Genomic DNA, 16,385 nt, shown 5'->3' with positions numbered 1-16,385 from the left:
CCAGCTCAAGTTTGGGCAAGAAGGTTCTCAAGCCGGTTCAAATTATTTCATTTAGTATCTTGGTATAGAATTGTTTATGTGTTGGTTTAATTTATATATTTTATAAATATCCCACAGTTTAATTGAGATGAAAGTGGAGTTTTGTTGTGAAGAAGGAGGTTGTGTGCACGTTTTCTACTAACGTGTGTGTGTGTGTGTGTGTGTGTGTGTGTGTGTGTGTGTGTGTGTGAGAGAGAGAGAGAGAGAGAGAGAGAGAGAGAGAGAGAGAGAGAGAGAGAGAGAGAGAGAGAGAGAGAGAGAGAGTTTTCCTGTTCATATGCATGTGAAAAGGTTCCAAAGCCGGGTCCACAAATAATGTTTTCCGAGCCCTTAGAGAGGCAGTTTGTGGTGGTTACTCATTGCACTATTATATGCCTATAGTATTCATAGAAGAATAATAATCATAGTGTTTCCCGAGCCCTTAGAGAGGCAGTTAGTGTTTAGTAGTTAGCATATGTTGCATGGGACCCCTCATGTCACTAACACATGCCACTCTTCCATCACTATCAATGCTTTTTGAGAGCATGGTGCTTTAGCCTATATAAATGTTACAAGGCAAGCACCATATGCTGCACAAGTGAATCGGAGGTGCTAATCAAGAGAGATTTTTTCATTTTCCCTGTACTTATACAATGCCTATAGGATATGCTAGTACTGGTAATGAGGTAGTTGCAAAAATCCATGAAGAGCTTCACAAACTCCCCCCCAACGCACCCCTTGAAGAAAAGAAGACGTTTACACAAAGAGAGCATGACACAAACAAGGCGATCCGGATGTTCAACCACCTTAATCGCGCTCGCAACACCGGAGACCAGGAACTCAATGATGGCTTTGAGACAATGCGAGAAGCTCTGGGCAAGTGGGAGACATGGGGGTACATAGATAGCTCTCGAAGGGCCGCTTTATAGGCGGAGATTGACCATTTGCTTGTCTGCAAACGCACAATCAACCTGGTCGACATCTCTGGCTCTAATGTGGTAGAAGATTGAGGCAAGATTTAAATAATTATGCACTAAATAATATAGTTAAATAAATATGCACTAGCACATGATAAATTGTACTAGTGTGATGCAAGTTGTACTGTGTGTGTGTGTGTGTGTGTGTGCAGGTTTGATTCCCTACGTAATCATGTAAACAACTTATTTTAATTATATGATGCTTATTTTAACTATATGATGGTGTTCCACTCTTCAGTGCCTTGGCGAGAATAATTCATATGTCTCTGTCTGACTTATTATTATTGAAGTAGCTGTGATACTTTTAATCGGCCTGGTCTACTAACACATCTTCAAGATCTGTCATAATTTAGGGTATTGTTGATATCTTGTAGCTAAACTGAACCGTCAAATGTAACTACAAGCTGTTTGAAAGCCAAAAATGTAAAGAAAATCTATGTGAGTTTTTTATATAATGCAAGAAAAAGATGAGCATGTTTTTAGTATTTACCCTACTTTTAGTAGAATATACTTTCATGTCCATGTAGGTGTTGTTGCAAACAAGGATGAATGCCTAATAAGCCAATTTGAAACTAGGAATCTAAAAAATATTGATGGTTGTACTTGTTTGGGCGAAGACCTCAAAGTAATGAAACACGCATAGACTCTTGCATATAAAATAGTAATTAAGAACACTTTACTGAGTTGAAGAACTGCATACGTACATAAACACACACGTATAAATAACTATATATATTGTATAAACAAGTACTTAAAAATACTTTACCGAGTTGAAGATCTCCTTACGTATATAAACACACACATATAAATAAATAAATAAAAAGATATTATATATATAATATAGATATTATATATAAAACTATATATATTCTTAGACCGACAGTGTAAAGAAATACTGACAAGCAAATGAAATTTTGACAGTATAACAACATGAAAAATAAAAATAAAACCATTCCATACTTGCTTCTGTGAAAGCTTGCCTAACTTTTGTTAAGCTTTCCTATTCTATACTTGCTTCCGTGAAGCTTGCCTAACTTTTGTGTATACATGAAACCATGATTATGTTTCTAAACATGAACAAAAAGCATGATTATATTCACAAGCAATCAAAATTTCGACAGCATAACGGCGCGAAAATACAAACAAAAAAATTTTCCATTCCATACTTGCTTCCGTGAAGCTTGACTAACTTTTCTGTATACGTGAAATCATGATTATGTTTTCAAACATGAACAAAAAGCATGATGATATTGATAAGCAATCAAAATTTCGGTAGCATAACGGTATGAAAATTCAAACTAAAAAAATTCCCATTCCATACTTGCTTCCGTGCAGCAGCGAATGCTCACGGGAAGAAGAAATTACATAAGCAAAAAAGCATATGTTGGTATATTACTTTGGTAAATCCAAAGCTCTCAACAAACTTCTATCTAGTATAATAAATATGAAATCATGGCTGAATTGATAAGGACGATCAACACCAACAACATGTCTTCAGTAATACCAAAAAAGTGGCACCCAAACACCATGGTCACACGTCGCTCCATAAAAATCACAAACTAGAAAAAATGATAGATAATACCAATGTTGATGTCAATCAAGGGCAATGTGATCCGGGCTCATATTGTTGCCAATCAGTCTCGTCATCGCTATCTGCATCAACTGCTGAAATAGCACGTACACATGGAGCCTTGAAGCGTGAAAGATGTTGATGGAAGACCTCTGGATCACTATCTATGCACAGACAGTGTTTAGACAACTCAACGCAAACATTGCCCAATCCACCACATCCAGAAAACATATCAACAATGTAGGTGTGCTCCGCAGTAAATGTCCGCACAAGCCAGCTAAAAAAAGCAAAAAATATGCGATTTTTACTTTATGTAACATAGTCCAATAACACATAGTAGGAAGCATATATTCTTACCGAAAGAAGTCAAGGCTACGCTCGGCGGCACCTCTAAGAGCGTGTCCTCCAATGTACTCTCCGTCGACGCGCTCCACCAATATTCTGGACTTGGCATCGAAAGAGTTGTTGTCCACGCTCTCTCCATCTCGTCAATCGTAGATAGGACGTTGAACCTTACGATAAAACAATCCTAGCAATAGTGTTTCCACCTACAAATTACAACTAGAATGTGATCTAATTGAAGAAAACTACAAGCACGCTTTTCAATCAACAAATAAATTTATTTACTCTCTCAATCTCAATGGTCTTTCGCACATAACCAATGGGGATCAAAATAAGGATGGTGTGCATCATTTTGAATCCCATCTTGATGGCATGGCTAGACACAATGCCAAAGTGATCAGTGGAGCTTAGGGTGATGTACCACCCATTGTGTGCCACATACTTTCAAGCTATTACGGTCACTTTCTTACTTAATTTTTGAGAGAATTGATTCCATGGAGGGACCCACATAATACGCATTGTTAATTTAATTAAAGTTCCAAAACTATCATAGACTGTCCATTGTGGTTTTGAAGGATGCATACCTGGTTCTCTGAAAAATTTTCAACTTTAAAGTTTGTTGGAAAATCCGCAAACAAAAGAGAGGCCACTTCATTGCTCTTTCCCCCATCAACATGGGCTGAATGAAGAAAATCCAAGATCCTGCATACGATCAAATAAATGTATTTCAAACATTCACAACACACACCACACATAGTTAGTCTTTCTTTTCACATGTGTTTACCATTTCTCATCATCGAGAGAAATTTTGTAAACATCTAGCATGTTCCCAATAACGTTCACATCACAATCTATGGAAGGCACTGCATAATCAGAAAATAAAATATTTCATCAAGAATTGTTGAGTAGAAAGAAAGTGACAGCTAGATATCTATACAAGCAAGTTTACCTGTGGAGCCTTGAGCACCTTTTTGGTGCTTTTTGGGAGACTTCTTGGGCTTCTTGGATCTAACAAAATCCAATCGTTTCTTTATAGAGGAGATTGTACTATTGTTTACTCTTTTCGAAGAGGTGGCTTTCTTGGAAGCTGAGCCAATCTCCTCAATACCATTTTCATTTCTTTCAAGAACGTGCATCAAAGCAAACAAAAATATATTTCTCACAAACATAATCTAAATAGTATGAGCACTTTAACAATTTTGTAGTTTTTATAAATGCCAAAAATAACCTTTATATAAGTTCCCTTCATCACGTGGGTAGGTGCCTCGAGTGTAATCTAGCCACCAAGGGCAATACTCAATTTCCCAAGCAATCAAACCATAATCTCTCATCCATAGTGGATACATACACTCCTCACAAGAGAGGTCCCTCCAACTTTCAACAACAATTGGCAACTTCTCCAACAAAGTTTGATCGTAAAGCTGAATTAGCCATCTACATAAAATGCAGTTAACTTTATTTGAGCTCCTTTCCTAAGTGACTTATTTATTATACAAACTCTAAGTAAAAAATAGAATAACAACCATAAAGATATCAATTGTATTACCTGAATAATACTCTCCTTGAAGATTCCATAAGCTCTGGAATTTTTTCATCCGACTCTTTTGTGTTGAGCTTACTCCAAAGCTCCACAAAAGCTTTATCAATGTGGTCCCTCAATTGGTGATGAAACCATGCTTCAAAGCCCTCCGGCATTTCTTCAATCATTTTCCCTTTGATCCTCAAGCATTGCTTCAAGATACTTCCCCAATACCACTCTTTACGCAAGTATATTCTAAATTTCATTGCACTAATATAACGCTCAGAAGTAACATCATCTACACGGCAATGCATCAAAGAGTGCAATATTTTCTTTTTCCTATAGAGCAAACAATAAACAAACCATAAATGCATTGATTCATTTGATGATTTCATGTGTATTTTTTATCCAAAAATTATTACCTCTCTGGTGATATTTTAGAAGTTGCCAAAGAGTGGACTTTGTCTCTTGTAAGGCCCACTTGATCCTTTTCTCTTATCCAATTGAAGTTAAATAATAAAGAGAAGAACCCTTGGCCATTGGCAGGGTTGGCAATGGCCAACATCTATGTTACATTAGCACGAGATCAAATCAAATCAATTTTTCAATCAAATATATCAAATTCAAATCACTACAAGAGGCTATTCATATTAGCGACGCTCACACAGCGACGCTCAAAAAAAAAATCCCGGCGTCGCTATGAGTGTCGCAAATTTCCAAAGAAATTTGCGACGCTCATAGCGACGCCGACTGGGATAAAAAAATAACAGAGCGCGCCCAAAAACTCAGATCTCAGATCTGAGTTTTTCGGCGTCCTCAAGCAAGGAGCAGGTAACGCTCTCCCTCTCTCTCTCTCTCTCTCTCTCTCTCTCTTTTTCTTCTCCACACACACACACACACACGAGGAGAGGAAGGAGAGCCAGGTATGCTCCTTCCCTCTCCTCACTCTCATGTTCCCTTCCCCTCTTTCTCTCTCCCTCTCTCTCTCTCTCACACACACACATACACACACACACACATAGTGTTTTTGAGAGAGAGAGAGAGAGAGAGAGAGAGAGAGAGAGAGAGAGAGAGAGAGAGAGAGAGTACAAACATAAACAAAAACGCACACACACACATACATAAACAAAGAATGCACACACACATTGAGAGAGGAAAAGAGAGAGAGAGCATGCATAAACAAAAAACGCACGCATTGAGAGAGGAAAAGAGAGAGAGAACATGCATAAACAAAAAACGCACACATTGAGAGAGGAAAAGAGAGAGAAAACATGCATACGATCCAAAAAAACGCACACACATTGAGAGAGAAAGAGAGAGAAACTAATTTAACGTCGTAGGAAACTAATTAAAATTAAAAGACCTAAAGATCTAGCCGACGAGGAGTTGAACTCAAGACCTATTATTCAAGAGGGAAATGGCATAACCAATCTATCATACTTGGCATGGGTGATAGAAAGGTTATACCATTTATCTCTTTTTATTGGCACACACATCCACACACGCGCACACACACAAGAAGAAGAGAGTTATAACGTCATAGAAAACTATCCTAAAAGACGTTAAAGATTAGGTTAGATATAGACTTACGTTAAATTAGATTTAGGTTTATTTAAGTTAAATTAGATTAGATTTAGGTTTATTTTTAATTAGATTTACGTTTATTTACGCTAGATTTAGATTTACGTTATATTAGATTAGATTTAGGTCTCCATAGACTGCGATGCCTGCATGAAGCGGGTGAAGAAAGCCCTCAATGGAATATAGGGTATTGCTGCCTTCACTCATGGTGGGCTCCGTCGATCCAAAAGTACTAGTGAAATGTCTTCAGAAGATAGGGAAGAAGGTGGATCTTCAGGGCAGCAAGAGTCACTACATCCCCGACACAATGACCATCTAGACAACCTCTAGTCATTCAACAGCAACTTCAAAGTTAGTAACAAGAGCAAGAACGGTCTAAAAGGCCAATTGCTGTCGACAGATGTGGATGGAGATGAGGCAGCGTCACCGCTGGAAGTTAACTCTCACATCTTTAGTGATGAGAATGCCAACTCTTGCCGAGTTATGTGAAAAATTATGTGTTAAATCAGTTTTAAGGTTCTTATAATCCATGTTAGTTTAGTTCTTTGTTTTTAATATAACATAATTTACGTTAGATTTAGATTTATGTTATATTAGATTAGACTTAGGTTTATTTAGGTTTACCCACACACACACACAAGAAGAAGAGAGTTTTAACCTCGTAGGAAACTATCCCAAAAGACGTTAAAGATTAGGTTAGATGTAGACTTACGTTAAATTAGATTTAGGTTTATTTTTAGTTAGATTTATGCTTATTTACGTTAGATCGAGTCCACGCAAGAATTACTTACGGTTTAGGGTTTAGAGTTAGAAGAACAGTGAAAAGATCTACTGTGAAAAGATGTTAAGATGATGTGAAGTGCTACAGCTAGAGAAGAGGCAAAGGGGTTTTGTCCACTACATGCAGTATCATGTAGACGTGGTTCTGTAGATTTCTTGTACCCACAAATATAGGTATTGACCAATAAAGACGAGATTATAACCCGGTGGTTCTGATCTCCGTGCACCTCTAGACCGAGGTGTGCGGGGATTGGACATGACTAGAGAATGTGAGGTAAAGAGAGAGAGAGAGAGAGAGAGAGAGAGAGAGAGAGAGAGAGAGAGAGAGAGAGAGAGAGAGAGAGAGAGAGAGAGAGAGAGAGAGATAAGACGAAGAATGCCAATAGAATATTAAATTTGTTGTCCAGGTTATAAGATTTTTATCCTCATTATGAGTAGTGACGAGGATGTGGGACCGTCCAACCGAAACACCTATCTCTCAACGAGGGTCTTATGTCCTTGTAATCAATGCAAGCATGCTGTGCGACGGACAAGACGTGTTTCTTTGCAGCACGTTCGCGAATTTGGCGAGTTCGATCCATCTATTATAGATCGAGTTGTTGCCAATTATAACTCGTCGGACTCTGACGCTGGCCAACAAGCAGCAATCTTGCAACCCAATAGACGTGTTCGCAGGCGCTTTGGTCAAGCAGCATATGTGAGGCCACAAGATGTAGCCTCTGACAGCTCGGGGGATGATCATGCAGAGCACATTCCCAACGAGGAATTGTTTGAGCCCGAGATTGATGAAATGATCGAGACGATCATGGATTCAGAAAGGCTTATCTATGATGATATGAAAAGTGAAGCCGATACGCCATTGTATAATGGAGCACGTATGTCTAGATTGAAAGCATTCCTGGTTCTTCTCAACATGCAGACAAAGTTTGGATGGAGTGACACTAGCGTCACAGCGCTTTTCAGGTGATCTATTACAATAGTTTACTTTAATAAAACTCTAAATGTATAATGATCTGATAGATTTTTACACGACTGTATCGTATTTTTATGTTGTGTAGATTGCTTAAAGAGCACATACTACCAGCTGACAATGTGATGCCAGATTCCCGAGATGAAGCAAGAAAGATTTTGCAAAACTTGGGGATGGATTACAATTTTATCCACGCTTGTCCTAATGACTGCATTCTTTTCAGAGGGGAATACATAGACATGGAGAAGTGTCTGAAATGTGATTCCGAAAGATATCGAGTAGATCTCCACGGGACAAAAATTCCACAAAAGGTTTTGCGACATTTTCCTCTGCTTCCTCGCATCAAGCATTTCTTAGAATGTAAGTCCATGGCCGCCCTAGCATCATGGCATGAGGAGAATAAATCTTCAGATGGTGTGCTACGAATTCCTGTAGATTGCGTAGCCTGGAAACATATAGATGGAACATGGTCGGATTTTGCCAGGGAAGCTCGAAATTTGCGCTTAGGCCTGGCTATGGATGGCGTAAATCCATTTGGTCACAGATCAACATCTTACAGTGTATGGCCCGTTGTCATCGTCAACTACAACATTCCCCCGTGGTTGACTACGAAGAAGGGGCACCTATGGCTAAGCTTGATTGTGCCAGGGCGATATAAAGTAGAGAATATGGATGTGTATCTTCGTCCACTATTGGAAGAGCTACAACAATTGTGGATTGGCATAGAGGTGGTGGATATGAGCCGACACACAGGACGACGGAATGCTTTGATCAGAGGCATTCTAATGTGGACCATGCATGACTATCCCGGGCTAACAGAATGCTCAGGTGATCTATTGACACTCCTCACTCAGACACTGTAAATCTTGTTTTTTCCCATAGTTAATCTATTATCATTGTCATGTGCAATCTCGGTGTTGAGAAGAAGATGACGGAAGATCTAGAGGCTAAAATCAACCGATTTTGCATGCTTCACAATCCAGTGATGCAAAAGTGGATTTCACAATATGAGGATGCAAAGCAAGAGCGACAAAGGGCACGAATCGAGTGGAGACGGGGAAGACGACCACCGATGCACTATCCGACGGGTCTGGAGAGCCTACCAACCTTCATGAGCTTAAGATGGTTGCACAACCAATTGAAAAGAGCACAACAATGCGGTGACGAAGTGACTGAGGAAGAGTGGGAGTACTCTCGGGGTTGCGCGACCAAGGTAAGTTTGCAATGTACGACATGCTAATGACTTTATTTCTAAACGTTTGAACGGCCACTCATAATCTTTGTTCGTTGTAGTATAAGTCATACACAGCAGCATGGTGTAAAGGTCGACATTTTAGGGTGGAACGGATCGACAAAAAGCGTTTTACTCAAGATTGTGGAATCATGGAAAAATTTGAACAGTCTAGTCGACGACGTTCCTCGGATGCAGATCCTGTGGTGGCGGAACTCACTTACTTCGGCACGCTGCAAGAGATTTTGAGGATCGATTACAAAGGATTTTTTGTCGACTTGTTCGACGTGCAATGGTTCAAGATAATCATGGAGGGTCGCAACGCTACTGTGCGTAGAGGAGAGTTTGGTTTTCTTGAGGTGGATTCTACTAAGAAATGGACTGACCTAAGAGACACTTTCGTACTACCAGAGCATTGTGAACAAGTAAGTATGTAAATAGTTAACATCTCCTTTTAGAAGTTATGTGCTTGAAAGCTCTCATGTAAGTTATGTGGCTCTTGCAGGTAATATTTCATCCTACAAAGTCTACATCAAACTGGTGGTACGTCATAGAGGTAGCCCCTCGTAGTGCAAGAACGTATGAAGGCTACCATGTGCCAATCACAGCGGCATCAATGGAGGATATCGGAGAAGATGCTCAATCAGAAGACGCTGCGGTGGTGCCAGACGAGCATCAAGATGCTACTACTCTATATGGGGTGCATGCAGAGGAGCTACAAAATGAAACAGAGGATATGTGTTTAAACGGAGAGCTCTATATAGATATAGGAAGTTATGTTGAGTTATGCGAGGATGAGAGAGAGATCTCTTCAAGCCACAAATATTGTATTTGAACAATTTTGCTCCGTGTTGTAAAAGCTCTGGCTCTCTAAGTACCTTCCATGGTGTATAACGCTCTTTTCTACTCGCGCTCACATCTTTTGATTGAAAATTCTAAGTTTTTGACTTGCCTCTTCTATCGCTCAATTCATTGCGTCATTGTATTTATATGCGTCATTACGTCATTGTATTTAATGGTCTTTGCGTCATTGTCTACTCTATTCATTCAATATTAAGTTTAAATATTCGTGTGTTTAATGCAGGTATGGATGATGAGGAGTTTCTTTCTTCTTTTTCACCGCAGCAGAGACAGTGGTACGTGGAGCGTCATCGCTCTGGCGCATCATCGCGCGTTCCTACTCCATCCACATCTCCCTCTCTTTCGGAGCATTCGGCGCGCTCCGAAGCTTCGGCGTCGACGAGACGATCTTCACACTCGTCTAGACACCGGCGCTCTAGTGGTGGCGGTGGCGGTTGTTGTGGGGATTCCGCCGCCGATGCCTCCACACCGCCTCGTGTTCGACGAGGCTCTTTACCCTCCCCTTCTTTGCCCACCCCCACACCAGCCACATCATCGCCATCTACGCCAGGTTTTGCGCGGCTGACTGTTCCTAGCAGCTACACACCTCTACCTACTCCGCCAGGAGCCACCCCACTCGACACTCCTCGCTTCGGGGCCCAGACGCCGGTGGAGACACCTGACGTCCGTACCCCCATCGACACGCCGCTAGAGACCCCTGTCGGGACACCCAGGTTCACGCGTCACCGGCCAGAGGGCTTGCCTTACTCCGTCGACTTCAGCGGCGGCATCATCATGGATGATGACGGCAAGAAGGTGATCTCGCGCATGCGTGGTCTTTGCTCTCAGTTGTTTAGACACTACATACTAAACAAATGGAGTGAAGTACCAAGTGATTTAAAAAAAAAAGTCATCAGCATACTTCATGATGAGTTTCCCGTTCCAACACGGGATCAGCGCTTCAGTGAAGACCTGATGAAGATTCGAATGCGCGACTACTGCAAACACAAGCGTTCCGAAGTGCAAAAATCAATCAAGAATGGGTGGAACAGGCCAGATTGGCTGGCCAAAGAAGATTGAAAGAATGCGAAGAAAGCAGCGCGTGAGAATCCCGACAAGTGGAAGCAACAAAAGGATGCAGCCAGAGCGTGAGTAGAGGCAGGGAGCTCGCACCACTTGGGGGAGCGGTGGATGGGCATCATTTGAGGCCGATTTTGTAAGTGTTTTCGCATTGCTGTTTATGTTCGATAGTTTAGGGTTTATGAGTTTTTTAATTCTAACATAATGAAATCTTTGTATGTTTTGACAGTGGTCGATGACAGGACGTGATCCCACACCGTACGAGCGCGAGTACACAGGCAGGAAGGGCTTAAACGCCCTGATGGACATTCTCAGTTCTCGCGGCGGCATGGTTAGTATTAGGGTTTACTCTTTTCTATTTTTTGTATTATTTTATAAATGTCGTTATATGTTTATACTTACTGAAAGCTGTCTTATTGTCTTTTTTTGCAGAATCCGACAGATACGCCGCTTGGACGCGATGAGATGTCTGACTAGACGACGTCAGTTTAGCCGTAGCTAGATAGCATTAGTTTAGGGTTTCTCATAGCTTATGTATCATGAGACGGATTTTATACGTCTTTTTGAACCATGTATATTCTTACATTTGTCACCGCAGTTCATTTTGCCAATCAATTCTTTATGCCTATGATGTTGTACAATTGTCATTATTACATTTGCCAATCAATTTATTTTGCCTATGATGTGTACAATTGTCAATTTTACGCTTGTCAATTTTGCAAACAATGCGTCTTGTGGGTGACTATTTTGGGTCTATTATCTACCCTTGCACTTTTTTAAAAAAGTGAATCAAGTACAATATGGTTGATGGGTGACAGGGCATTCAATGTCCTATCACCAAAAAAAAATTCTCTCGGGCGTCGCTATAACCGTCGCTATTTATGGCTCTGGAGCGTCGCTATGAGTGTCGCTATAGTCTTCTGTGTAAACGTCGCTATAACCGTCGCTATGAGCGTCGCTATAACCATCGCTATAAGCGTCTCTATATAGCGATGCTTATAGCGACGCATATAGCGACGCTCTCGTAGCGACGCTACTAGTGACGGTTTTAGCGACGCCGGGGGTTATAAAAACCCAGTGTATTTCCGTCGCTAACAGCGTCACAAGAGCACACAACCTCTTGTAGTGAATGACATGTCAACTTACAATTTTGTAGAAATTCAAACATAAATGGGGAGAAGAGAAAGTGTTTACCTTATAAGCTCTTTCTTTGAATATTTTTTCTACTCTTCCTCGAGCAACCATTTCCTTTTCTGGCAGTGAAATCGAGGGATCATTGATCTCTTGCATCTCTTTGATAAGAGACAAGTCAAAGTCTTCCTTTTGTAGAGCAAATGAAAAAAAAAAAGTAAGATTTTACAAAATAATGTCAAGCTTTAGAAATTACATAAAAAGTGTACTTTAAGGCAAAAAAATATACCTTCCATATGAGCATTGCTAATAAAAGAGCAGGAGCGTTGTACCAACTCCCTTTAGATGCCTTCTTCTCACAAGCAAGCTCTACCTCTATCCATCGAATCCAATCTTGGGGAAAGTCTTTCATTAAAGAATCTTTGCTTGCCACAACCAGTTTTTGGAACAAGAAGATCTCCTGCCCAAAATTTGTGCTCACAGTGGTTCTACCAATCCTAAACCACAATATCTTAAATTAAATGGCAGTAGAATGACATCGATAAAGTAATAGCAATAACGTTCAAAACAACAAATGTGCTTACTCGTTTTGAGAGCGCAAAGCTAGCATAAGCTCCCCCTCTGCACTTCTATCAACAAAGACAAATTGACATTTCACAGAACAAAGTCTCCACTTTATCATTGAAAATTCTACAACAACAAAAAAGAAAATTAGAAAGCATAGAGTAATACAAGTCAACTTTACATTAAACAGAAAAGAAATCACTTACGTGTTTTTATTAAGCGCATCCAAGTTTTCAAACGGTGATTACCATCCCAAACGATAAATTTTTTTCCCCTTAAGTCTTCCCACTCAAGGGGAAGGGAATTATCAAAATCATCGCTTATTTCTCGCCAAATAGGCCCCAATTCATCTTTGTCTAAGTCGGAAACATAATGTTGATCATGGCCTGGCTTCTTAAATGACACAAGAAATGGAGCTCCAAGCACACTGTATCCAGACATCTCAAACCTTTTCACTAAGCCCTCAGTGCCTGGACCCACCGCTCTAATGGCTTCATTTTCCATCAATCTACAAAGAGGAATTCGAGGAGGTTCCCCACCTCTCTTTACAATAAAAACCTTTACAATCTCCTCTAATATTCGACCATGAACATCCTTTCCAAATACTGTTGGATGATCGGGAGGTTTAGCAACAATTGTTGTTGCTTCAGACACGCTGTGAGCCACCAATTCACCTTGTGTAGCATGAATATCTATGAACACCTCTTCTTCATGTACATCACTCAATATATCCTCTTCTTCATGCACATCACCCAAAATATCCTCCTTTCGATGGACATTGGAAGAAGCAATGGAAGATCGTGCATTGGCCCTATGCCCTGTAGTGCCAGACCTTAATGTGTATCCTACTCCTACAAGCAAAAAACAATAAGAACACAAATAGTTTAGTGAGTATGATGAGACAAAAGAAAAGAAAACAAATAGCTTAATGTATTTGAACTTACTTTGAGAGATACATGTCCTGCCACGTTTAGATGGTGTATGAGCCATAATCTATTAACCACAAACAACAAAAATCTTCTTAGCAATGACAATACAAATATAAAATTCTAAATTTCGGCAGCATAACGGCGTAAAATACAAACTAAAAAAAAAACCATTCTCAACTTGCTCATGGCAAGGAAAAATACAAATCCACTTTGACATTTGTATACCTCTTCTCTACAACGACATGTTCTTACATCATTGTAATTGTTACTGTAAGTGTGTATGCAAGTGTGTTAAAGTGTGTGAATGCAAGTGTTTATATGTGTGTGTGTGTGTGGATGTATACATGATTGTGTGTGTGAATGTAAGTGTAATATGTGTGTGTCTTTATGCATGATTGTGTATGTGTTTTTGCTATGTATGCAAGTGTGTTGATGTTGTGAATGCAAGTGTTTATATGTGTATGTGTGTATGTATGCAAGTGTGTTGATGTTGTGAATGCAAGTGTTTATATATGTGGGTGTATGTATGTATGTATGTGTGTGTATGCAAGTGTAATGTGTGTGCGTATACATGACTGTGTGTGTGTTTGTGCTATGTGTGCAAGTGTTTTGATGTGTGTGTATCACTGTGTGTGTGAGTGTGTGTGTGTGTGTGTGTGTGTGTGTGTGTGTGTGTGTGCTTACTTGGACACGCTCGCCCGATCCACCGGAGGAGGTCCAATGGAAGCTCCATTGGAGCTCCTCCATGCCTTGAAAGGCATGGTGAGAAAGCAGCGTGCGTGCTGCCCTCTCACCATGCCTTTCAAGGCATGGGGGAGCTCCAATAGGAGCTCCATTGGACCTCCTCCGGTGGATCGGGCGAGCGTGCGCAGGTAAGCACACACACACACACACACACGTGAGTAGAAAATCTACACACACACACACAGTACCTTGTCTTCTCTTACTCCTTCTTCTTCACAGCAAAACTCCACTTTCTCTTCACTCCACTTTCATCTCCTTCTTCACAGAAAAACTTCACTTTCACTTCACTCCACTTCAATCTCAATTAAAACTCCATTTAAACTTCACTCCACTTTCATCTCAACTACTACTTTTTTCACACACACCATATATTACAAAAATGATATTGTGGTATAAACACTCACACACACACATTCATTTATATATATATATATGTATGTATATACACACACAAAGATATACACAAAATGGATTCATATATATAGTTTTACTAAAAAAATACTATGTTTTTTACACACACACACACACACACAACCATATATTTAAAAAAATGATTGAATATGTGTTTGTGTGTATATAAAACGTAGCATCCTTAAAGTTAAGTCATGCACACACACACACACACACACACAAAATGTAAAAACTATGTGCACAGTTAAATATCTTATGTGCACATACACTCAACTTAAATATCTTAACTTTAAAAAATGCACATACACTCAACTTAAAAATATCTTAACTTAAACTATGTGCACATACACTTAACTTAAATATCTTAATTTAATAAAATGCTACGTTGTTTACACACACCCACAAAATCATTTATACACATGCACAGTAATGTATATAACTTAACTAAAATAATTATATATACACACTACCAAAAACACACACACATAAATATAAAATGGCAAGATGGAATCATATATATAACTTAACTAAAAAAATTGCTACGTTTTTTATACAAAGTCAGTCATATAGAATGTTACGTTTTTTATACACACACTCACACAATCATATATATATATATATATATATATATATATATATATACACACACACACACACACACACACACACACACACACACACACAAAAAAGATGAAGACACTATTAGACTGCATTAAATGCAGTCCTTGAACCACCATTTAGAAATTAAATGGCCCCTCAAATTTGATGACATATTCCACTGTACATACATTCAGAACCGTCATATATTAAATGCACTTCTTCAATTATGATTTTCATTATTCTTTGAGCCGTCACAAGATCTTATGCAAATGTCTTTTCGTCTACGTACCAATCTTTCACTTTCATTAATCTTCACCACCTTCACTTAATCCACCACAGTTTTCTCGCATCTCCACCCTGTAATCTGTTGCTTGAGAGAATATGTCCAACATGAAAGTAACAATAACTTGGAAGGTTGGTGGTCAGATAGTCAACCGCGACATTCAGTTGAAGGGAAACTCATTGTTGCTTAGTGCTTACTATTTGCAGAGTTTGCTGCCTCCATCTTGCCATTTTCAGTCACTATCTGCTCTTATTGAAAGTGATTGTGGCCTAACAAAAGTCTTGCTGCAACCACAGTGGGATATAGAAGGTCATCAACATTTCTTAATAGATGGTTCTTTTTCGAGCTTGTTTGAGATGCTTCATTCAGACACATTTATACAGGTATCTGACAATGAGAAAGGAAATGACAAAGAGATATCTGAAGATGTTTTAAGCATTGTGCATCTTGAAAGTAGTGGTGACGATATAGGACAGCTCAAAACTCAGTCAATCGTCATTTGGATTCAACAAAATCCAGGGGCAAAAAAGTTAAATGATCTGTTAACATTATGTGGAGCTCCTTTGCAAGTTGTTGAACTTCCACAACATTATGATGGAAATTTGTGTTTTGAGTTACCTGCGACTCAGGATAAAACAAAACGAATGACAGGGATGGAACAACGCTTTGATGGTCACTTGTGGACTCGCCCATCTGTGACAACCATGGCAATAGCATGCACAATTCGTCTAAGCCACTGTTTGGGATTCATGCAGTGTAATTATTCAACGTGTCCTCATTATATTAAGGAACAAGAATTCAATAGTAGAGATTTT

The sequence above is a fragment of the Adiantum capillus-veneris genome, chromosome 27 (assembly GCF_014529385.1).
Source record: "Adiantum capillus-veneris isolate H3 chromosome 27, ASM1452938v2, whole genome shotgun sequence".
In the NCBI taxonomy this organism is placed as follows: Eukaryota; Viridiplantae; Streptophyta; class Polypodiopsida; order Polypodiales; family Pteridaceae; genus Adiantum; species Adiantum capillus-veneris.
Note: the sequence above shows the minus strand (reverse complement) of the source record.